The sequence below is a fragment of the Herpailurus yagouaroundi genome, unplaced genomic scaffold (assembly GCF_014898765.1).
Source record: "Herpailurus yagouaroundi ecotype Mexico unplaced genomic scaffold, PumYag 67641, whole genome shotgun sequence".
NCBI classification, from domain to species: domain Eukaryota; kingdom Metazoa; phylum Chordata; class Mammalia; order Carnivora; family Felidae; genus Herpailurus; species Herpailurus yagouaroundi.
The window spans coordinates 5,578,279-5,602,783 of NW_024420442.1; the positions used below are offsets into that span (position 1 = coordinate 5,578,279).

Here is a 24,505-nt window from a genome sequence, read left to right on the forward strand (position 1 = left end):
TACTTATCAATGAAAATTAAAGAAGTACAGTTGCACAGAACAACGTGGACTCTCACAAACATAATTATGGGTGAAATAGCGAAATCTATTTAGCTATAGAAAATTCAAAACTAGACAAAACCAATCTATTATGTTAGAAGTTAAAATGGCATTTATCTTTGGAGAGGTGTCAAGGAATAGTGACTGACAACGGATGTAACGATAGCTTCTGAGTTGTTGCTAATGTTCTTCCTGTTACATGAATGTGAAAATTTATCAAGTAGATAATGGAGTTATGAATTCTTCTCTCTATATTTTAACTATGATTTTAAAATCTCTTAATTCTCCAGAAAAGAGATTCAGTTGGCTTAAATTTACCCATGTATCAACCCTGATCTAGTCAGCTGAGGTCACTCTGTTGGCTTCACATAGCCTGCACCTCATTTATCATGGGCTGTGGGATGACACACATTCACAAGGGGGTGTAGGTGGGGCTGTGAGTGAATCCAACAATTAGGAAAATGGCAGCGGTCATACCCAGGAACTGTCAGGCATCAAGCATGTGAACCTGAAAAATAGATTGAGAAGGAATTGTGGTAGTATCAGAAGAAACAAGAGGGAAAAGTGCATTTATTATCTTATTTAAATATTTATTTATTTATTTGGAGGGGAGAGGGGCAGAAAGAGAGGAAGAGAAAAAATCCCAAGCCGGCTCCACAGTGTCAGTGCAGAGCCCAATGCAGGGCTCAAATTCACGAACTGTGAGATCATGACCTGAGGCGAACTCAAGAGTCTAACACTCAACTGACTGAGACATCCAGGTGCCCCGAAACATACATGTAAAATAAAGCTAGGTAGTGTTTCAAAAACAAGAAAACGTTGAAAGGAGTAAAAATGCTGACATGAGCTCAAGTAAGATAACATTGAAAGGAGTATGTCACTGGTGACCTTGGTGATGAAATTTCCAGTGGTATGAGGGGGAAGAAGCCTGATTGTAAGCAACAGCCCAATTGTAGTAGGATGACGAATAAACAAATGAGAAGATATGGAAGATGTATGAAGGCTATGGCCCTTCTTGCCAGAACACATATGCATGCATACACAAAATAATTTCCTCCATTTCTTTTTTTTTTTTTTCAACATTTATTTATTTTTGGGACAGAGAGAGACAGAGCATGAACGGGGGAGGGGCAGAGAGAGAGGGAGACACAGAATCCGAAACAGGCTCCAGGCTCTGAGCTGTCAGCCCAGAGCCCGACACGGGGCTCGAACTCACGGACCGCGAGATCGTGACCTGGCTGAAGTCGGACGCTTAACCGACTGCGCCACCCAGGCGCCCCAATTTCCTCCATTTCAAGAGGACCTCCATTTCAAGGAGGTCCATGTACCTCCTAAAGCCCATTTATCAATTCCAATTTAAGCAAACTTAGTGCAGGATATTCTTATGAAGATCTTGGTCACAAAGAGGAGGTGAGCCCGCAGTACCTAGAGCAGGCAAAGTGTTGGGAAATGTTTGTGGTTTGAATGTGTTTTGTTTTGTTTTGTTTTTTTGTTTTTTTAATGTTTATTTATTTTTGAGACAGAGAGAGACAGAGCATGAACAGGGGAGGGGCAGAGAGAGAGGGAAACACAGAATCTGAAACAGGCTCCAGGCTCTGAGCTGTCAGCACAGAGCCACACGCGGGGCTCGAACTCATGGACTGTGAGATCATGACCTGAGCTGAAGTCAGACGTTCAACCGACCAAGCCACCCAGGCGCCCCTGTTTTGTTTTTAATAAGAGACTCTGGGCATAGTCAGAAACTTTGGAAAGTGCAGAAATAGAGAAGGATGAGGTTGTAACACATGTGTAAACACGTGAGACAGAGGAAATAACAGAAGGATCAAGGTCACTACAGCAATGCTCCCTTATCCACGGTTTCACTTCTGCTCATTTCAGGTACCTGAGGTCAACTACGGTCTGGAAGCAGATGATCCTTCTCCTGACATATCATCATCATAAAGTCAGCCTAACTTTATGTCACAAGCCTGTCATTCACCTCACTTCACTTCATCAGGTAGGCATTTCATCATCTCACACCACCACAAGAAGAAGGGTGAGTACAGTACAAGAAGACATTTTGAGAGGGAGAGACCACATTCACACCGCTTTTATTACAGTATGATGTTATAATTGCTCGATTTTAGTTTTAGTTATTGTTGTTGGTCTCTGACTGTGCCTAATTTATGTTAAACTTTATCATATGCACATTCTGTATTGGGGGTAGGGGTAGTAGTATATACAAGTTTCAGTACGGTCTGCAGTTTCAGGCAACCACTGGGGGTCTTGGAACATATTCCCCCGGGGATCAGGGGGAGATTATTGTATTATGGAGACAATGGGAAGGGATAAAAATAAGGCCAAAGGCTGAGGCAATAACCAGAAAGATCACCTCTTCTTCTGAGATTGGAGGGAATGCTTTGATGGCTGGTGCCACTATAAATAAATTTATAGATACAAGAGTAGGAAATTGTATAACTTCACTGCCATTCAACTCAATGTTTTTATGAAGAAATAAAAGCAACATCTACAGAATGGTGGGCAAGAAGATAAAGAGCCCCGAGAGGTTTATTTTAAGATTCAAATCATCTTCCTGATATTTATCCCAAATGTTTTCATTGAGAAAATGATTTCACGTGTTTCAGGCATTGTGCTAAGATACAAAACTAAGACATGGTCCTTGACTTAGAGGAATTCACTGTGTAAATTACAGAACATGTTCCCTCCCATGACAGGGGCTACATGAAGTGCCAAGGTAAGAACTGTGAAGCTTGGCCTCAGCTTGCTAGGAAGGGGTGTGTGTCAGCAGGAAGGGAGACTGCCATCCCTTTTGCCCATGCGGTAGTTTAAGGCTTGCGTGGTACTAAAAGCACATAATCACCTATAATAACCTATGAGGTGCATAGTTCCGGCATTATGTGAATTTTATTTCAATTTTAGTCACTTTGAAATATTAGCTCCCCTAAATGTGCATCTTCTGTAAAGTAAGATTTCCTGTTTTGTCCTAAATGTACCTTTGCCTAGTCAAAAGTACCCTCCAGTTCTAGCACTTTTTGTCTCGATTCAACAGATTTTAATCAGGCATTTAAGTCTCACTCAACCTTTTCAAACTGAAGCAGTCTCATCATTTGTGTTTCCTGCATACAATTCCTGCAATTCTTTTTATGAATGGTTTGCATAATAATAGGAATATTCTATTTTTTTAAGTTTATTTGGAAAGAGACAGAGACAGCGTGAGTGGGGGAAGAGCAGAGAGAGAGGGAGACAAGAGAATCCCAAGCAGGCTCTGGGCTGCCAGCACAGAGCCCGATGCAGGGCTTGAACTCGCAAAACTGTGAGATCATGACATGAGCCAAAACCACGAGTCGGACACTTAACCAACTGAGCCACCCAGGTGCCCCAGGACTATTGTAATTATCAAAACAAATAAGCACTCTTTGCTTATTTATGCACATGTGAGATAATGCATGGACAGAACATCATACTTAATAAATGTAGGCCATTCCTCATTATAATTTTTATTACAAATTTTTGCTCTCTTGTCTATTGTTTACCTTCCTTTCCATTGTTCCTTCCTTTTATAATTCCCCTTTAATGCTTTGCTTCCTTTGCCCTAGACCTTCCAGTAGACTTCTATAAGCAGTGCTTTCATTGTCCACCCTTCCACGATTGTATTCATGGTTCGATGATATCCTGTACTAGACTAGTGTGCATCTAAATGGCCCCCCAAAATAAGCCAGATTATTTCAAAGTGCAGTGATTCTATTTACTGAGAGTGTCATCTGAAAACTCTGAAATGATACATCATGGTACAAAGGAAAGTGTTCAAGGTGAGAGTCTGGTAGCCTGGATTCTAATTCCCAATCTGCTATTAATGCTGTGTGTACTTGGGCAAGTCACTTCATCAGTTCCAGTTGGCTTCATCAACAGCAGTATATATTTGGGAGGTTGGAGGGATTTGAGATTCATTAGAATAGTATTTAAAAGTTATACTAAAATATACATATATATATATAATATATATATTTTTATGTATATATATAATATATATATTTTAGATACTAAAATATACTATTCTTATATGTAAGAATAGTATCTAAAACACAAATCCTACACTTTATATACAAGCTACGCACGGAAAAGCAAATAAGATATATTTTATTGTTCTTCTTTGATTCATCCTTCAAATAACCCAGAATTGAAAGCCAACTGGGTTCTAATTTGAGTTCTATTAATTATCTGTGGGTTCTTAAAAATTGAGAACTCTTTCTGTCACAATTTTATCCCATGAGTATTATAGGAATTAGAAGGGAAAGCATATTCAAGTCAAAGGAATCACCAGGAGAAAACCTCAGAAGACAACTGATAAACTCAATCTGCTCATTGCCCAAGACTTTGACATACTGATACAATGAAGTTCTCAAGACCCTGATGGCAATTTAGCAAATTGGCATCATTATTTTATGCCTAAAATTGTTAATGGAAGCAGTTGCTTATATGAGCCTGAGCATAATCAGGGAACGATGTTTCTAGAGACACACTACTAAGGGAGTGAAAAACGAATCAGAAGCCTGTTTGAGAATATGTCATTATTTGGATGATTTGAATATTGGGTAGCTTTGAAGTAAGACAGCCAAATGTGCTCTGTCTACAAAAGGCAAATGGTTCTGTTAATACCTTCCATTAAGTCTTGCTCTGTCCTAGAAGACAAAGCTTCTGTAAGGTGACTTTTCCTCTTTATTCTCTGGTCCATTATGTGTTGTTTTGTTTTCTTAGCAGATCTCTCAGAGGGCAAACTCATTTCCAAATTCCTGGAAAACATCACACTGTTTTTACCCTTTATTACAGGGATATTAAAACCTGCCTTCATAGAACTGCTGTAGTTTTCAAAAGAGATAATATGTTTCACAGCATTGAATCTTGTTTAAGACTATTGTTATAATACTCTTATTTGGTACTGAAGGAGAAACTAACAGAGTAGAAGGCAATATTGTTTCCCTGAAAGAGCTTAAATTTTTGAAAATAATAGATGTGTACACATAAGTTAACAATAATAATAATTACTGATAGTATATTGAGTTCTCAGCCTGTTCCAGACACTGTACTAAGTATGTAACATATCATCTTCAAAACAACCATACAAGAAAGGTACTTCTATTATTCCACTTTTACAGATGAGGAAAAGGAAACCTAAATGGATTCAGCAACTTTCACAGGGTCACATAGCCAGTAAGGAATTGAACCTCTATAGCTGATTCTGGAAAAGAGAATCAAAGCATGTGTTTGGGGGATCTAAGAAAACTTCTCTTTAAGATAGAATATTGCTATTAAATTACTAGTCCATTAACTATTGGAAACAATAAAGTCACATCCTTAGATTTTGCCCTGCAAGGTTGTGCAGTAATTGGTACTTGTGTGTTTTAAACATGAGACGGTAAAGCCATTTCTAACTCAAAAATGTTATTAAAACTAAGGAACTTCACAACTTTAGTTGCAGTCTCAGATTCCACTTAGTTTGCTCTATGACAATCATGCTATTTTTATCTCTCAAACTTACAAAGTTTCAATTACTGATTACAACTAACAAAAGATTGGCTGATGGCTTCACACAGGTGCTCAACATGTGTCCTAAATGTTTACATTTGATGAATTTGGAAACTGTCCTCTCTGCCTTCACATGACTAAAATATGCTTTAAGCTGTGATCATCTTATTTCTGACAACTAAATAACATTTGAATAATTGAAATTACTGTCTTCTGATCAAACCTTCAGAGGGGCAATTGCCAACAGGGCTTTCCTTTTTTTCCATAGCTGAATGATATGACAGAGATGTATTAGATTCCTTCTTCCTTGGGCCACCTTAGGGCAATAACCGTAAACTTTGTAACCAAGAGGGTAGAAATTGTGACAGATTTATTTCTGTCGCAGCCTTTGTTCAACAGTAAATTCTTTCAGGACATAGTCGTGTCAGTTATATTTCTCTGCTTCCTATAACATCTAATGCATTTGATGCATAGTAAGGGTTCAATAAATATACATTGCATATATGAATGGAGATACAGTAGTGGAGCTTCTGTAATTGCTTTACCTGTCTGTCTCCCCACTTGCAAAGAGACAAATTAAATTCTGCGTCATTGCTCATTTATTGTGTATTTGATATATATGAAAATGGATTGAATTACAATCAGGATAGCCCTAGAAAGTCCACACTTTGAACATTCCCTCTCTGGTTGAACCCAGAGCAATGAGAGAATACTAAAGGAGAAAAATTCAACTATGTCGTTGATCTCAAAAATAAGATAAATCTTTCTGTGGGCGATAAATGAAATAGAAATTCAAATTGGTGTCAGACTGAAGCTACAGGACTTCTGGGCTTTGGGTTCAAAAGCAGAGACAGTTCTTTGGCTCCTGTGAATACTGTAGAGCAAGTGTCTTTGCATAAATTAGCATGGAAATAAGCCCCCTGCTTGAAACTGGGGGCCTTGTTGGGGCTTTCCTGCTTGTTAATACAAGTTGAAAAATAGTCCTGTGGATTGGCCTAGGACTATAATTTATTAAATGTTGAGGATTTAGGCATGAAAAAGACACACATATAACCTTATGACTCCCCTCTGTGATCTGTCCAAATCATTACAGGGCAGGAACCCTGTACCACCAATATATGGTCTGACTCTAGATTGGAGTGCATAAAAACACATTAAAGCAATTGGAAAATCTGTAAATAAAGAGCGTTGAGGATAGAGGAAGCAGGGGTGTGAGACACCCACATGCTTGCATGTGTGTTTATGTGTGTTTGAGAGAGAATGAGAAGGAACCATGGAAGAGAGACTGCAATCCAAAATTTTTAAATTCATGAAGATGATCAAGTGAGGCCTCTCCATACACACACACACACACACACACACACACACACACACACACACATTAATTCACTACAGAATAAATAAAACTAATAGAACAATTGGGAAGAATCTTTCAAAATAAATATACTAAGGATGTTCAAAGAAATAAATGAAGAAATGATATCTTTTAATTAAAAACTTGTTAATTTTCATCCTCTATTTTTTTAAATACCTCAAAATTTGTAAATATACCTCTAAGTGCCTTTTTCTGAAACTTACAAATGTTGGTAGGTATTACTTTCAATGTCATTTGATTCTCAATATTATGTCCTTTCCAAGTGTTTTCTTCTAACACTTGGATTATATAGGAGTACAATTTTGAGTTTCCACACATATGGAGTTTTTAACTATCTTTTTATAGTTAGTAACTACTGCCATTGTATTTTTTTTCAGGGCAGGTGGTCTTCATATTGATTGATTTTGGAAACTAGTTGGGAACTCCTTTGTAACCTAATAAGTCCTTGATCTTTATAAATGTTCCCAGTGTACTCAAAAAGCATGCCTTTGTTAGGTGAATAGTTCTATATATATCCATTAATTCAAGTCTAATTTTATTGTTCAAATATTCCATATCCTTATTAATATTTTGGCTCCTTGATCTACCAGTTTTAAGGTAAAATATATTAAAATATCCTACTCTCAGGGCGCCTGGGTGGCTCAGTCGGTTGAGCGTCCAACTTTGGCTCAGGTCATGATCTCATGGTCCATGAGTTTGAGCCCTGCATCAGACTCTGTGATGAGAGCTTGGAGCCTGGAGCCTGCTTCAGATTCTGTGTCTCCCTCTCTCTCTCTCCCCCTCCCACACTCATGCTCTGTCTCTCTCTCTCTCTGTCAAAAATAAATAAACATTTAAAAAATTAAAAAAAAAATAAAATATCCTACTCTGCTGGTGGGTCAATTTCTCCTGGAAGTTCTATCTGCTTTTTTTTTTTTTTTCCTTTGGTAATGAGGTAAAATTCCATAACATAAAATTAATCATTTTAAAGTATACAATTCAGTAGTATTCAATACATTTCAGTGTTATAAAACTATCAATTTAGTTCCAAAACATTTTCATCACCCAAAAGAAACCTGTTAAGCAGTCACTCTCCTCCCCCAAGCCACTGGCAAACACTAGTCTGCTTTCTGAGTCAATGGATTTACTTATTTTAGATGTTTCATATAAATGGAATTATACAATATGTGGTCTTTGTGTCTGGTCTTCTTTCGCTAAGCATAAAGTTTTAGAGGTTCATCCACATTGTTGCATGTATCAATATTTCAGTCCTTTTTGTTTTGTTTTGGTTTTTGCATCTGCATTTTTGTTTTAATGAGAGATGGAGAGATTGTTAGTAAAAGGAGCATTAAACCCACTTTAGTCCCAGTGAATTAAGCATACAGCTATTCACATAACCTCCTACAGATAACTTTTTTTTAAATGTTTATTTATTTTTGAGACAGAGACAGTGCACTAGCGGGGGAGGGGCAGAGAGAGAGAGAGAGAGGGAGACACAGAATCTGAAGCAGGCTCTGGGCTCTGAGCTGTTAGCACTGAGCCGGACATGGGGCGCAGACCCAGGAGCCACAAGATCATGACCCGAGCCAAAGTCGGACACCTAACTGACTGAGCCACCCAGGAGCCCCTCCTGCAGATAACTTTCACAAACACTTGTATCTTAATGAAACATGTTACTTGAAGGACACATTAATACACAATGTACTTTATTTTGGGGGGAGGGGGCTCTAAGTACTCTTTATTTCTTTTCTTTTTTTAAGTTTTTATTTAAATTCCAGTTAACATACAGTATAATATTAGTTTCAGGTGTACAATTTAGTGATTCAGCACTTACTTAATTTAATGATTCACCCGGTGCTCATCACAGCAAGTTCCACCCTTAATCCCCATCACCTATTTTCCCCATCTCCACACCCATCTCCCCTCTGGTAATCATCAGTTTGTTCTCTAGTTAACAGTCTATTTCTTGGTTTACTCCCCTCTCTTTTTCTGTCCCTTTGCTCATTTGTTTCTTAAATTCCACATATGAGTGAAATCATATGGTATTTGTCTTTCTCTGACTTAATTAACCTTGCATTATACTCTCTAGCTCCATCCATGTCATTGCAAATGGCAAGATTTCATTCTTTTTTATGGCTGAGTAGTATTCCATTGTATATACATACCACATCTTTATACAATCTTTATGACTGAATAATTGTCCTTTGCATGCATGTACCCCATTTAGTTTGTCCATTCGTGCTAATGAACATTTGGGTTATTTCCACATTTTGAATATTGTGAATAATGGTGCTATATACATTCATGTATAAGTTTTTGTTGGAATACCTGTTTTCAGGTCTTTTGTGTACACATCTAGGAATGGAATTCCTGGGTCAGATCATAGCTGTATGTTTAACTGCTACAGGAACTGTCAAACAGATTTCTTCAGTGGCTGAGAACCATTTCACATCCCCACCAGCAATGTATGAGTTCTCCAATTTCTTCACGTCTTCACCAACACTTGTTATTTTCTGTTTTGGCCAGTCTAAGAGTATGTGAAATAGAATCATTTTAATATTTTTTGTTTTCATTTTAGTTTATATTTGCATTTTTCTAATATCTAATGATGTTAGGCATCTTTTCATGTGAATATTCGGCATTTGTATAGTTTTTTTAGAAAAATGTCTATTCGAGTCCTTTGGCCATTTTAAAATTGGCGTTGTTTTACTTTTTGTCATTGAACTGCAAGAATTCCTTCTGGATGCTAGATACTTATCTGATATACGATTTTCAAATATTTTCCCCAATTGTATATGTTGCCTTTTCACCTTCTTTATAATTCCTTTTGATGCACAGAAGTTCTACATTTTGATGAAGTTTATCATTCTTTTTTTTTTTTTTTAACTTTTGTTGCTTGTGCTTTGGTGTTGATTCTAAAATCCTTTGCCAAATCTAAGATGTAAGGTCATAAAGATATTTAAGGGTGATTGTTCCTTTTAATATAAATAGCATCTCTTCTATTAATGCTTATTTCCTAGCACTCTACTTTTACAGATGGGCATACTGCTTCATAAGCTTTATTTTAGTTAATATTCCACGGCTGTATTTTTCATCCATGAATTAATATTCACCTTGTATGAGTGGTTTTGTTTCAGTTGTCATTTTAAGTGCTATACAGTTGAATGTCTGGAAATATCTTTATTTTGCCTTCATGCTTGCATATTAGTTTGGCTGAGTATGGAATTCTTCATTGAAAGTTATTTTTGCTCTCTCTCAGCCATGTGTTGCTGTGATGAGAGATCTATAGCCTGTCTTTAGTAAGTAATTACAATCTTTGTAGGTAATTAATATTTTCCTCCTGTTAGTTTTTATGACTTTGCTTGATGGTCTTTAGTTCTAAAGCAATAGTCTAGGTACTTCATCTTTATTTATGATGCTTAGTACTTATAGGACACCATTGAGAGTTCATATCTTTCTTCAATTCTGGGAAAATTTTTACTGTTCTGTTTTCAAATACTACTTTCCACTTTATTTTTTCTGAACCTCTCTTACACATATTTTGAAATCTCTCAATCAAGTGCACGTCTTTAAACTACATTTCTTTTATTTTTTCCTCTTGCATTATGAATTAATACCTCAGTGTTCTCTTCCAAGTCACTGTACCAAGTCCACAAATCTAATATAAAACTAATTAGATTTGTTTTGCTTCGATGATTGTATTCTTTATTATCAATATTTTTATTTTTCATTACTACCTATTCTGGTTTCATTTCTAACTTTTGATCTTCAATTCCTTTTCCTTTTTCAGTTGACATGGCTGTATTTACCTTTTTGAGCATGCAATCAATACAATCTATTGTTTTATTCCTTATATTTAATTAAATTGATTTTATTAGGTTATTGCATGTGATTGTGATTTCTGTTTACACACTCGTTTTGAGTGAGTGGTTATTTATGTTTTTCCCTTTATATTTCCCTCTCTCTCTTGCCTCTATGTGTCCACCAGGCTCTCAATGAAGAGCCACTCTTAGAATCATTTTTAGAAATTCCTAGTCTTGTGGTGATATTGAAGATGTTTCAAATTCCATAAATATACCAGTGGAGAGCTTAGTTCACTTCCTGGGTCTCTGTCTACTCCCTAGAGCCACAGCTTCTTATAAAGCAATACCCACAAGTTGAATGTCAACAATAGGCTTCTCAGCATCTTTTCAGTGTGAGAGGCCTCACTTGAGCTCTTGGTTACAGGCAGTATGACTGTCTATGGTACCCATTTCTCATTTGTAGGACTTATTTTTTCATTATCTTGAAAGAGCTCAGCTTCATAGGTCTGTGCAAATTGAGTTTCACTCTCTACATTGTGTCTCCATTCTGTTTACTGTCAGGCTGAGTCATGTTTTCTAAATTTCAGTCTTGCATTTTATCTTTGCTATTTGATGAAGAAAAGCTATATCACAGAATAAAATTGTGGAAACTTTTAAACCAGATGTTCTTTATTTATGCTTCAACTTATTTCCAGCTGATTTTAATCCTCATTATTTCACTGAGAATGCCCTTATCAAGGTAACTGAAAGCTTTTATGTTGCTCAAAGCAACAACATTGTTCTGTCTTCATCTTACTCAACCTCTCAGCAGAATTCGACAGATTTTTCCATCCTTCTGTCCTAAAATACTCACCATATACACACCTGATTTTCTACTATCTCACTCTCTACTCCTTTATCTCTATTTTTGACTCCTCCTTCTCTGATAGGCCTCTCTCATGCTGGAATTCTTTAAGAAAATCCTGGGTTTTCTTCTCTTCCCCATGTACACTGTCTCTAGTTTTCAATAATTTCCACAGTATCAATTACTAATTATGTGAAGATCAGTTCATAAATGTATATCTCTAGCCTAGACATTTCTCCTAGGTTTAAGGCACTTATATCAAATACCTTATTTTAATATATTTTATGTGTCCACATATACTTCAATCAGGAGATGTTAACACTAAACTTTCTATTTTCCCTCAGACTTGTTCATTTCCTAGTCTTACTCATCTCAGAAAACCACAGCTCCAATTACTTGCTCAAATCAGAAAGTTAGAGTCATCTTTGTTCCTCTCCTTTCCTCACAGTCCATACACATACATGTACGTACTTCTAACCCATCAGAAAATCCTGGTGATACTGCCTCTCAGGTACCTCTGAATTTCATCTACTTTTCTCCATATCCACTGTCACACTTCACAGGCTCATCTCTCATCTGGCTTGCCATAATAGCCTTCAAATCGGTCTACTGGTCTACTGTTTTTCTTCTGCTTTTCCCACCAGCCCATAACAATCCATTCCACACACAAAGTAGCCAGGGTGATCTTTTTAATATATAACAGTGTAAACCTTGAATGGTTTTCAAATTCACTAAGAATAAAATTGAAACTCTTTACTGGGGCCCATAAACACTGAATGACTTAGCCCGTAAGCAACTTACCAGTTTTACTTTACTCCCTCATTCATTATGTCTTAAATACAATGACCTTCTCTTAGTTCCCAAGAGAAAACAACCTCAGGGCTTTAGTTTGCTCAGTGCTTGCTCTACAATCTTCCTTCGAAGTTTTTTTTTTTCTTTCATTTTTCATTCATTTTATTATTTTTTTCTTTTTTCATTGAAGCATAATTGATATACCATGTTACATTAGTTTCAGGTGTACAACATAATGATTTGACAACTGTATACATTATGCCATGTTCACCACAAGCGTAACTATCATCTGTCGCCCTACAACACAATTATAATATCATTGACTATATTCCCTATGCTGTACCGTTATTCTCCATGACTTATTCATTCCATAACTGGAAGACTGTATCTCCAATTCCCCTTCACTCATTTCACCCACCCCCCAACTCCTCCACTCTTCTGGCAGCCACCAATTTGTTCTCTCTATTTATGGGTCTGTTTCTGTTTTTTGTTGTTGTTGTTGTTGTTTTCATTTGTTTTGTTTTTTAGATTCCACATATGGTGAAATCACATGGTATTTGTCTTTCTCAGTCTGACTTATTTCATTTAGCATGATACCTTTAGGTCCATCCATGTTGTTGCAAATGGCAAGATTTTATCCTTTTTAATGTCTGAGTAATATTCCATTGTAAATATACCACATCTTCTTTATCCATTTGTCTACTGATGGACATTTTTGTTGCTTCCATACCTTGGTTATTGTAAATAATACTGCAATAAACATAGCAGTGCACATATTTTGAATTAGTGTTTTTATTTTTCTTGGTTAAATACCCCGCAGTGGAATTACTAGATCATATATTTCTATTTTTAATTTTTTGAAGAACATCATGCTATTTTCCACAGTGGTTGCACCAATTTACATTCCCACCAACAGTATACAAGGGTATCCTTTTTTCCATATCCTTGCCAACTCTTGTTATTTCTTGTCTTTTTGATTTTAGTCATCCTGACAGGTGTAAGGCAATATCTCTTCCTTCAGAGCTTCTTAACAAGATCCTTGCAGGACTACTTCTTATCATTAAGGTCTCAATTTATATGCCACTTTTACATAGAGCCCTTTCGTGATCATTTTGAACAGTGACCCCACATTATTCTCTGTCATAAGGTTCTTTGTTTCCTTCCCAGCACTTATTAAAGGCTATTACTCTTGAGTTTGCATATTTATTTATTACAAAATATTACAGGCTAGTTCTTAGTTATTACTGGGTTCATATCGGTCAGTAAAATATCTAACACCTCCTCTACTTCAAAAGCAAAATGGTTAGTGACCTGCCACATATCTTTCAGATAGATGCAAAAAGAGAAGTCAGTGGGAAAGCACTATGACTCTCCAAGTCCATGTTCAGATTCTCAGAGGAAAGGAATTTCCACTTTTCTGTGACATATTTCCTGGGAGATTTCCCAGAAAAGGGGGACAGACAGACAAAAGAGGATATTCCCTTTACATTCCTTTTTTCAAAGACTATGTTCAACACAGAAGACTATTCTCATTAAAAATATTCAAACCACTGAACATCAGTGTCTGCATTAACAGAGACAGCAGCATGCATGGATTCAACATTATCTACTAATTTTTTGGTGGGAAAATGTCATTTGGAATCAAGTCTATGCTGATATAAGTGCTGTTATCACACACACACACACACACACACACACACACACACACACTTGACATCTCTAAGAACTAATCTCAAATTCCTTTTCTCACTCTAATAGGTCCTAACAAAAACTTAATGGTATTTGATTTAATCAATGACTTGCTAACATTTTGATTACTATGATTAAAGTACCTGGCACAAAGGGCTTTAAGGTCAGTCAGTATCATTTTATAAGCTATGCAAGAAATATAAAACAAAGATCTACATATGGACACTTTGTGTTTAATAGTCTTTTGAATAACATTTCAATGGCAATTGAGTGCTGCAGCTGTTTGTAATCAACATAGCACTGAGATCTCTTGAGAATGTATGATATGTGACTGCTGCTGAATTTTGTTTTCAAGCTGGTCTAAATCAGGTTCGGTTCTTTTAAAACTAGTGTATTCTATAGGGGCAAAATATGAATAATAAGATGTATTCAAACTGCCTGTGATTTGGAAGCAATGTTATTCATGAATTCTTTTCTCTCATTTTTCTGCTAGAAACAAGCTACTTAAGACAAATTTCCATGCAGCTAAAAATAATGCTACTAATGTGCAATCTATACTATGCTCAGTTTCCCAATTGAAGAGACAATCTTAACTGAGTCACATATAGTCTCTCAAATGGTCCATCCTGTGACCAAAAATTAGCATTTGCCATATGTACAGGGGGAAAAGGACTAGGAAATTAAAAATCTATACATGGAAGTTGTGACTGATATTGAATGTGACCAGACCTCCTTAAACTCATTGAAGGAAAGAAACTAGGACTCACTCAATAAACATTTCCAAACTATCTGTGATCAGAAGGATAATATTTAAATTTTCTGAAAATGTCATATATATGGGTCATCCGTGTGACTTAATGCCACTTGGAATCTCACTATCTCACTGGTTATATCACTCTTATCACTAAAAACAGAGCTTATAAATCCTTTATTCTGTCCAGTAGTGATCACTAGCAGAAGTTTCAAGACTTATATTTTAGTTTAACTCTTTATTTTTTGCTGGGCACTCAAGACTTTACTTTTGGTGCCTGGTAACTCATGGCTGTCTAGGACATGACAATCCATCTTTCAAAGCCTTCTCTCACAGTTTCTTATGTTTCAGATCTTTCACATTTTCTATAAAAGTGTCCCGTTTCTACCCCAAATTTGCTATTACCTAGAGCTTTTCTTAGAAAAATTTGTTGTTCATTAACATTCTGTACCTTAAGCTGAAAGAATCAATAAAGGCAACAATTTCAGATCCCTACAGATTATCCAAAGAGGTATAATTGGATCTTTAGGTGACATTGATTCTATTCATAGGACAGATGTTTATTGAGCCTGTAATACTTACATGTAACTATACATATAAAAATGAAAGCTTTAAAAAAATGAAGGATTTAGGTTCTTATGTCATCTATCAAATTCTCTCATATTAAACCAAAGCAGGAAAAAGAAAGATGTACCATAGATGTTTGATGGTAAAATATGATTTTCAAACAGTGTGATCAGGGTAGTATTAATGTGACATTTGACCCAGATTTTGAAAAATGGATAGGATTTCCATGTCTAGAGATTAGAGGTAAAGGATATCCAAGGGGGAACAAAAGATAAAGGATAGAAGTGATATAAAGATGGAAAAGCACAGGCCTTTAGGAAATGGCAAATAGCTCAATTTGACTAGAGCATAATGTGGTTGCATGAGAGATGATGACAAAAAAGGATCTGAAGTATCAGGATAAAAGAGTTTAGATATTATTTATTGAATGTTCTTGAGGGAAAGACTTAATACAGGGTCAATGTCACACTAACTATGCTGATTATATCACCGTTGTTAATCGATGGAACAATCTGTTCATAAATATTGTTATTACCATTTGCAATATAAAGACATGAAAACTAAGAGAGATAAAGCGACTTCTATAGTATCACACAGCAATGTCAGGCAAAGATTGAGCTGAAAACAGGCCTGTTTTCCTCCAAAGCTGAAGCTTTTTAAAAAATATGTTTGGTGTAGTTAATATAATGTTACATTAGTTTCAGGTGTACAACATAATTATTTGACAAGTCTATACATTATGCCATGCTCATTGTAAGTGTGGCTACCATCTGTCCCCACACAATGCTATTACAATATCATTTACTATATTCCCAATGCTATACTTTTTATTCCATTGACTTATTCATTCCATAACTGGAAGCTTGTATCCACCACTTTGCTTTACTCATTTTGTCCATCCCCCCAACCCTTCTCCCCTCTGGCAACCACTAGTTTGTTCTCTGTATTTATTAGGTCTCAATCTGCCAAAGCTGGAGCTCTTAATGACTATATAACCTCCCTAAGCTTGAAGGAGATTGATGAATCTTTCTCACAAACATAAGACTAAAGTGAACGGGAAGCAAATACAATGAATTTATTTGGGAAACGTTTGCAGTATGTCAGGTTTTAAACTTAAGTGGCAATAGTGAGTGTTAAATTAAAGAAGAGGAGCAAGAGTTACTGGAAAGGAAGGGTAGTATTTAATGACTCATAGGACATGGTAGGAATGGAATGAGTCAATGATCAATGGGATGATGATAGTGCTACTCACAGAAATAGGAACGTCAAAAAGGAATGTGCAGCAAATCAAAACCACAATGAGATATCACCTTACACCTGTCAGAATGGCTAAAATCAAAAAGATAAGAAATAACCAATTTTGGCAAGGATATGGGGGAAAAAAGAACCATTGTGCAGTCTTGGTGGGGATACAAATTGGTACATTCATTGTGGAAAACATTATGGATGTTCCTCACCAAATTAAAAATAGAAATATCATATCCAATAATTCCACTACTGCATATTTACCCAAAGAAAATGAGAACACTAAGTCAGTTCATATAAGATATATGCATATAAGATAAGATATATATCATAAGATATATGCTGTTTATTGCAGCATTATTTAGAATACCCAAGATTTGGAAGCAAACTGAGTATTCATCAATAGATGAATGGGATGCCTGGCTGGCTCAGTCAGTAAAGCATGTGACTCTTGATCTCAGGGTTGTGAGTTCAAATCCCATGCTGGGCATAGAGCTTACTTTTAAAAAATAGATGAATGGGTAAAGATGATGAGATATATACATACAATGCAATATTATGCAGCCACATAAAGGAATGTGATCTTGCCATTTGCAACAACATAGATGGACCTAGAAGGTATTATGGCAGTGGAAATAAGTCAGACTGAGAAAGACAAATACCATGTGATTTCACTCATCTGTGGAATCCAGAAAACAAACCACGTGAGTAAAAAAAAACAAACAAAAAGCACAGACTTATAAATACAGAGAACAAACTGATGGTAACATAATGTATACAGATGTTGAATCACTGTGTTGTACACATGAAATTAATATAACATTTGTGTCAACTACACTCAAATTTTTTTTTCAACGTTTTTATTTTATTTTGGGGACAGAGAGAGACAGAGCATGAACGGGGGAGGGGCAGATAGAGAGGGAGACACAGAATCGGAAACAGGCTCCAGGCTCCGAGCTATCAGCCCAGAGCCCGATGCGGGGCTCGAACTCACGGACCGCGAGATCGTGACCTGGCTGAAGCCGGACGCTTAACCGACTGCGCCACCCAGGCGCCCCTACACTCAAATTTTTAAAAAAGTTTTAGAACTATCAGTATGAACTCCTGTTGAGCTTAATATAAATATAGATGAATAGAGATACATGTCTATTAGTATACACACATATGTTTTCTAGCTCTGTCCACTAAAAGGGACTAGTAGCAAGGATCATACCCAGGACCCAGATATTGGTTTCTAATGCCATTCTCCAATAAAAGGAAGCATGGGTCCTTGGAGAAATGGCTGAACTAGAACCATGGCAGTAAATATAATAGGTGAGTATGGAAAATAAAGTAAGGAAATGTTAAAAATACATCCATACATAAATACATCCATGCATACCTTACAATGATGAGACTATGCCAAAAGGACAAAGAAACCAACCAAGAGTTCTCTATGGCCGAAACTGGAAAATTTTGAGCAAAAAAATCAATTAGTATTAGAGCAACTAGAATATAGTGCCATACACTACATATAGTATATAGTTTAGTCAGTAGTATTATAACCCAAAGTGCAAAATAAATATAAATCCATACCATTATAAATATACAGTAAATAAGTAAATAAATGGAGGGAAACAGAGAAATCTCATGTGCAGAATTCCAAGTAATTTATGTAGATACTTTGTCCTTACGGAAGTAAAGCATAGCTCCCCACTTCTTAAGTATGCTCTGTGTGGAGGTGACAGCCTTAAAAATAATATGTATGCAAAAGGGGTAAAGCAGTAACTTTATAAGTGGAGAAATCTAACAAACACTACTTCAGCCAAATGACCAAGTTCAATGTCAACAGTCATAAATCATGTTGATAGTATGTTTCATTGATATGATGTGACAAAAATGGCACATTACCTGTGTGGTCTTCCTTCAAAATCCTATAACCCCAACTAACAACAAGAAAAACATGAGACAAGTCCCAACTGAGGGGATATTCTACAAAATACCTGACCAGTACTCTTCAGAACTGTGAAGGACATTGAAACAAGTGGAGTCGAAGAAGCTGCCACAGTCTAGAGAAGCCTAAGGAGGCATGATGGCTAAATGTTATCATGGATGAGATCCTGGGACAGAAAAAAGACAGTAGCTAAAAAGTAATAATATTTGAATAAAATATGGACATTAATTGATAATAATGTTTTGATATTGGTTCATTAATTGTAAGAAATGGATCATAATGGGAAATGTTAATAATAGAGGAAACTGGATGTGTAGTATATGGGAATTCTGTGTACTATCATTATAATTTTTCTATAAATTTAAAGCTCATTGTTAGTAACACTGTGGGGAAATAGGCACTCATATATATGGCTCCGCATTCTAGTGGGAATACAAATTGCTGCAACCCTCATAAAAGGGAAATAGAAAATACCTACCAAAGTTATACATCTGTTTATCACTCAAACCATCAACCCAACTTCTAGGATTTCACCCTGAAAATACATCTTCAACAATATAAAAATAGGTATAGTCCAGGTTATTTGCTTCAACATTTTTTTTGTAAAATGCACAAACTGGAAATATCCTCTAAATGCTTGAATTTAAGAGAATGGTTGAATAAACTATGGTAGATCCACATGATGGGGTATTATGCAACGATGAAAAGGAATGAGAAGCATCTTTGAACTGATATGGAGTGACTTCCAGGATATACTGTTAAACAAAAAATTCAAAGTATGAAGATTATGTATGGTATGTTACTTCTATGGAATGAAAATGGGGAAATAATAATGTACACATATCTGTTACTTTTGCAAAAAGAAACACAGGAAAGATAAAGAGGAAACTAAAGGAATTGGTTACCTATGGGGAGTGAATAGGAACAATCAATTAGAAGGGATTGGAGTAGGAGTGAGACTTCTCTGAGTGTATCTTTCTGAATAGTTTTAAGTTGTGTAACCACCTGATTTACATACTCAGAAATAAACAAAAATACGTACATGTATACATATATACATTTAACAAAGATGGAAAGGGGATCAGAAATTAAATAAAAACAAAAACAAATGAAGCTGTTTGTCAAATGGATGCATAACACAATCACACTGAAGGTAGATGGGGGTGGTAACTTACCCAAGTATAACCCCAAGGACATACAGCACTATAAACAAATTCTGTTCTCTAATAAGTAGGTTGGCTTTTCATAGAACTAAGAGTTAGCAATTATAAAACTACTTTATATGTTTAGGATTGGGCACATTTGTAAATATATTGTAGATAATGAGAGCTAGTTTTCTCACTGTCATCAAATGAATTACAAATGAGGAAATAGGGCAGACTAGAATGACCCCCATGGCATAGGATTGGAATCAGTATTAACTCAGTGTTTTTAACATATGAACAGATAGCTATAGAAATAGAGGTGTCTCTGTGTACGTATATACATACTTATGTTTCTATGTCCACTAAGAGGGCTTACAAACACGGATACCCAGTACCAGTGAACACACTGAGTACAAAAGGGAGCCAAGGCTCAGCCTAGAGTCTAGCATAGTACTTAGACCTCAATGTTTAATAAATGATAAGTATCATCAATTTATTTTAGCATCATGATAAGGCAAGCTGATTGCCTGCACAGAGAAACATTAAGCAAATAGTGAAAGAATGAAGACAAGGTCAATGAAGGGATAATTGAAATACCAACTTTTGGACAGAGTGGAAAAGGAAAGCTTTTTTTAAATGAGAAATTTTCACTGGGAAAAAGAAAACAGTTATGTCTGCGTCTCATAGAGGAGGGATGCGGAGGAAATGATTGAAGACATACATACACATTTTAACATTGAAAATACCTTTGATCTCTTCAGAAGAATATGAAGTGAAATCACCCAATGAGAATAATGGATATAGAGGGATAAAGGTCCAGATTAAAGTTAGGAATATTTGGACTATGTTAGAATCACTCTTCTGGAGAAATGTGATTAACAGACAAGATATAACTATAAAGGTCTTTAAAGCAGCAGAATGCCTACCTTAAGTAACATGAGTTTGTAGTAAATTTAATTTCCTAGCAGTATTAGAATTATTATCAAAAACATTGTTTAGTATTTAATTGGTCTCAATGTTTTTTCTTAATTGTGATATAATTGATATGCAACATTATATTGGTCTCAGGTATATAACATAATACTTCAATATTTGTATATATTACAAAATGACCACTACAATAAGTCTAGTTAATATCCATCATCATATATAGCTACAGAATGTTTGTGTTTGTGATGAGAACTTTTAAAATCTACTTTCTTAACAGCTTTCAAATATGCAATGGAGTTTTATTAACTATAGTCACTATGTTGTACATTACATGATCAAGACTTATTTATTTTGTAACTGGAAGTTTGTACCTTTTGACTCCTTTCACCCATTTTACCTACCCCTGCCTCCATTTCTGGCAACCACCAATTTGTTTTCACTATCTATGAACTTGGTTTTCTTTTCTTTTTTCTTTTTTTAAGATTCCACATATACATGAGATCATAGACTATACGTCTTTCTCTGACTTATGTCAGGTAACACAATGCTCTCAAGGTCCATCCATGTTGTTGCAAATGGCGAGATTTCATTCTTTTTATGACTGAATAATATTCCATTGTGTGTGTATGTATGTGTGTGTGTGTTTATTAAAATTTTTTAATGTTTATTTTTGAGAGAGAGAGAGAGAGAGAGAGAGAGAGAGCAGGGGAGGGGCAGAGACAGAAGCAGACACAGAATCCGAAGCAGGCTCCAGGCTCTGAGCTGTCAGTACAGAGCCCGACATGGGGCTTGAACCCATGAGCCATGAGATCATGACCTGAGCCAAAGTTGGATGCTTAACTGACTGAGCCACCCAGGATCCCCTATATAATATATACTATACTTTATCCGTTCATCTTTCAGTGGACACTCAGGTTGTTTCCATATCTTGGCTATTATAAATAATGCTACACTGAACACAGGGTGCATATACTTTTTGAGTTAGTGTTTTCATTTTCTTTAAACACCCAGAAGTGAAATTATTGGATCATAGGGGAGCTCTATTTTTCATTTTTTGAGGAACCTCCATTGTTCCATAGCGTCTTCACCTAATTTACATTCCCACCAACAGTGCCCAAGGCTTCCCTTTTCTCCACAACCTCACCAACACTTGTTATTTCTTGTCTTTTTGATAATGGCCATTTTGACAGGTGTGAGGTGATATCTCATTGTGGCTTTGATTTGCATTTTCCTGATGATTAGTGATGTTGAACATCTTTTCAGGTACCTGTTGGCTATCCACATCTCTTCTTTGGAAAAATATCTATTTAGATCCTCTGTCCACTTTTTATTGGATTATTTGGGGTTTTCTGATATTGAGTTGTATAAATTCTTTATATATTTTGGACATTAACCCCTTATAAGATACATGATTTGCAAATATTTTCTCCCATTAAGTAGGTTACCTTTTCATTTTGCTGATGGTTTTCTTTGCTGTTCAGAAGCTTTTTAGTTTAATGTTGTCCCACTTGTTTATTTTTGCCTTGCTGCATTTGCTTTGGTGTCAAATTCAAAAGAGATCTTCACCAGGACTCATGTCAGGGAGCTTACCACCGAAGTTTTCTTCTAGGAGTTTTATGACTTTAGGTCTTACAGTCTTTAATCTATTTTTGAGTTAATGCTTGTGTGTGGTGTAAAATAGTGGCCCAGTTTCATTCTGTTGGCCACATCATTTATTGCAGAGGCTGTCCTTTCCCCACTGTACACTCTTGGCTCCTTCGATATAAATTAATTGACCATATGCATGGTTTTATTTCAGAGCCCTTTATTTTGTTCTGTTGATCTATATGTCAGTTTTTATGCCAATATCACACTCTTTTGATTACTACAGCTTTGTAATATACTTTCAAGTCTTGGAGCATGATGTCTCCAGCTTTATTCATCTTTCTTAAGATTGCTTTGGTTATTCAGCATCCTTTGCGGTTCCATACAAATCTTAAGATTGTTTGTTCCATTTCTGTGAAAAATGCCATTGGAATTTTGATAGGGATTGAATTGTATCTATCGATTGCTTGGACATTTTAGTATGGACATTTTAGCAATGTTAATTCTTCCAGTCCATGAGTATGGAATATCCTTCCCTTTATTTGTGTCTTCCTCAGTTTCTTTCATCAGTCCCTTATAGTTTTTAGCATATAGGTCTCCCACTTCCTTGGTTAAATTTGTACCTAGATACTTTATTCTTTTCAATGCAGTTGTAAGTGGGATTGTTTTCCTAATTTCTCGCTATTGTTAATGTATAGAACCACAGCGGATTTCTATATATTGATTTTGTATCCTACCACTTTACTGAATTTATTATCAGTTCTAACATTTTTTTGTGAAGTCTTCATTGATTTTCTTCTTATGCATTAACTTTGTCTCTCCAATTGTAACTTTCTTGGGCAAGAAAATATTTCTTATATAGAATTTATATTTTCTATCACACATACCCAGCAGAAGACTGAAAACATGTAAGCAACTATATTTTCAACTTAGACCTTGTGATAGCCCTACTTCTGGATTTTTCTTCCATCATTTTCCAAGCAGATCAGAGAATGATATGAATTCCTTTATAGGAATTGGTTGATTCCCAAGGCTCTTCTCAGAGAGAAGGAAGGACTACATAGCCACCCTTGCATTTTCTTAGTGTCGGTTATCTATAGTAAATGCTTCATTCTGGGACAGCTTTCTTTACTGCATGCGTACACAGGAGAATAAAAAGTTATTTTTAACGTCGTCCTAAGAGTAATGTAATGAAGAAGGGAAGCCACTTTTCAGAAATCCAAATTTCCACTCCAAAGTCTAATTGACATTTGGATTGTTCACTATTTTGAATTATCCACATCAACCCTCCTTTGTCACTATTAGGGGGTGTCAAAGATATGGCTATACGTTAAGTGCTAAGCACTCCTTCCAGGTTGTGGACTAGAGACATGGGCAGCAAGTCTCTTATCAGAACAGGACATTTTGAACTGCAGCTTTTCTCCCGACTCACAGGTTTAATTCCAACCTAACAGCTGCACTGCAGTCCATGAAATATTTACATTGTTTCTTGCTAAATTATATACATTATTTACCATATCATCTATTAAATATTTACCACCTTTCCAAATATGCCATGTATTGCATTCCACTGCTCTTGTTTCTTTTAGCATTAAAATAGAAAAGACCAAACCCTGTGGAAGCTTGGAGAAAGTGGCTGTGACCAAGAAGAAAGCAGATGAGGAAAAATGTAAAAAGAAGTAGATAGCAGCTATTTGAAAAAGGGCTCTCTGTTATGCCCGCGCTGTTTTCTCAACTTTCCCTTCCTCTAGCTAGGATAATCATTCCTGTCACCTAGAGAAGATGCATATTTTCCCAGCAATATAAACAATCTGATAGAAACTACTCTGGAAATGAACTACATTGTCCTCAGGAGCCATGCTTTAGGGTGGCCAGATAGGTAAAATTACAGAAGAAAGACTTATGGTGACATCAAGAGTCAAGACACCTGCTCACCTTATTCAGAACACTTTCCTACAGGAAGTAGTGACATACGTTCAACTCTGTCTAAGAAATGTGATGTTTCACTCTCTTGAAAATACGAAAACCATCAATAGATGTGTTGTCGATAGTATATATGTGGTACTTGTGATCAGTAAGAGATACCCAACTATGACATCCTTTTGCTGCTCTGAAGGATACCAAAAACACAAAACAAAAAAACAAACCAAACAAACAAAACCCACTAATTGCTTTCCACTCAAGAACTTTAACTTGCTCATTATTCCTTAAGTTTTTCATTGTCCTCAAAGTAAGCATCACAGAGATTGCTAATTAACCACCTATTAATTATGCATTATCCTCTTCCATTGAAGGTAACATAATCT

The 24,505-nt window shown here is 36.0% G+C and overlaps 1 long non-coding RNA gene across 1 annotated transcript in view; it reads left to right on the top strand.

The window, feature by feature from the left end:
• LOC121025384 (uncharacterized) overlaps nt 1–24,505 on the top strand; it is a 624,450-nt gene that overhangs the window by 241,592 nt on the left and 358,353 nt on the right. Inside the window, exon 2 of the long non-coding RNA XR_005788026.1 lies at nt 1,918–2,035. This is a non-coding gene — a long non-coding RNA (uncharacterized LOC121025384). The remainder of the gene's footprint in view (nt 1–1,917; nt 2,036–24,505) is intronic.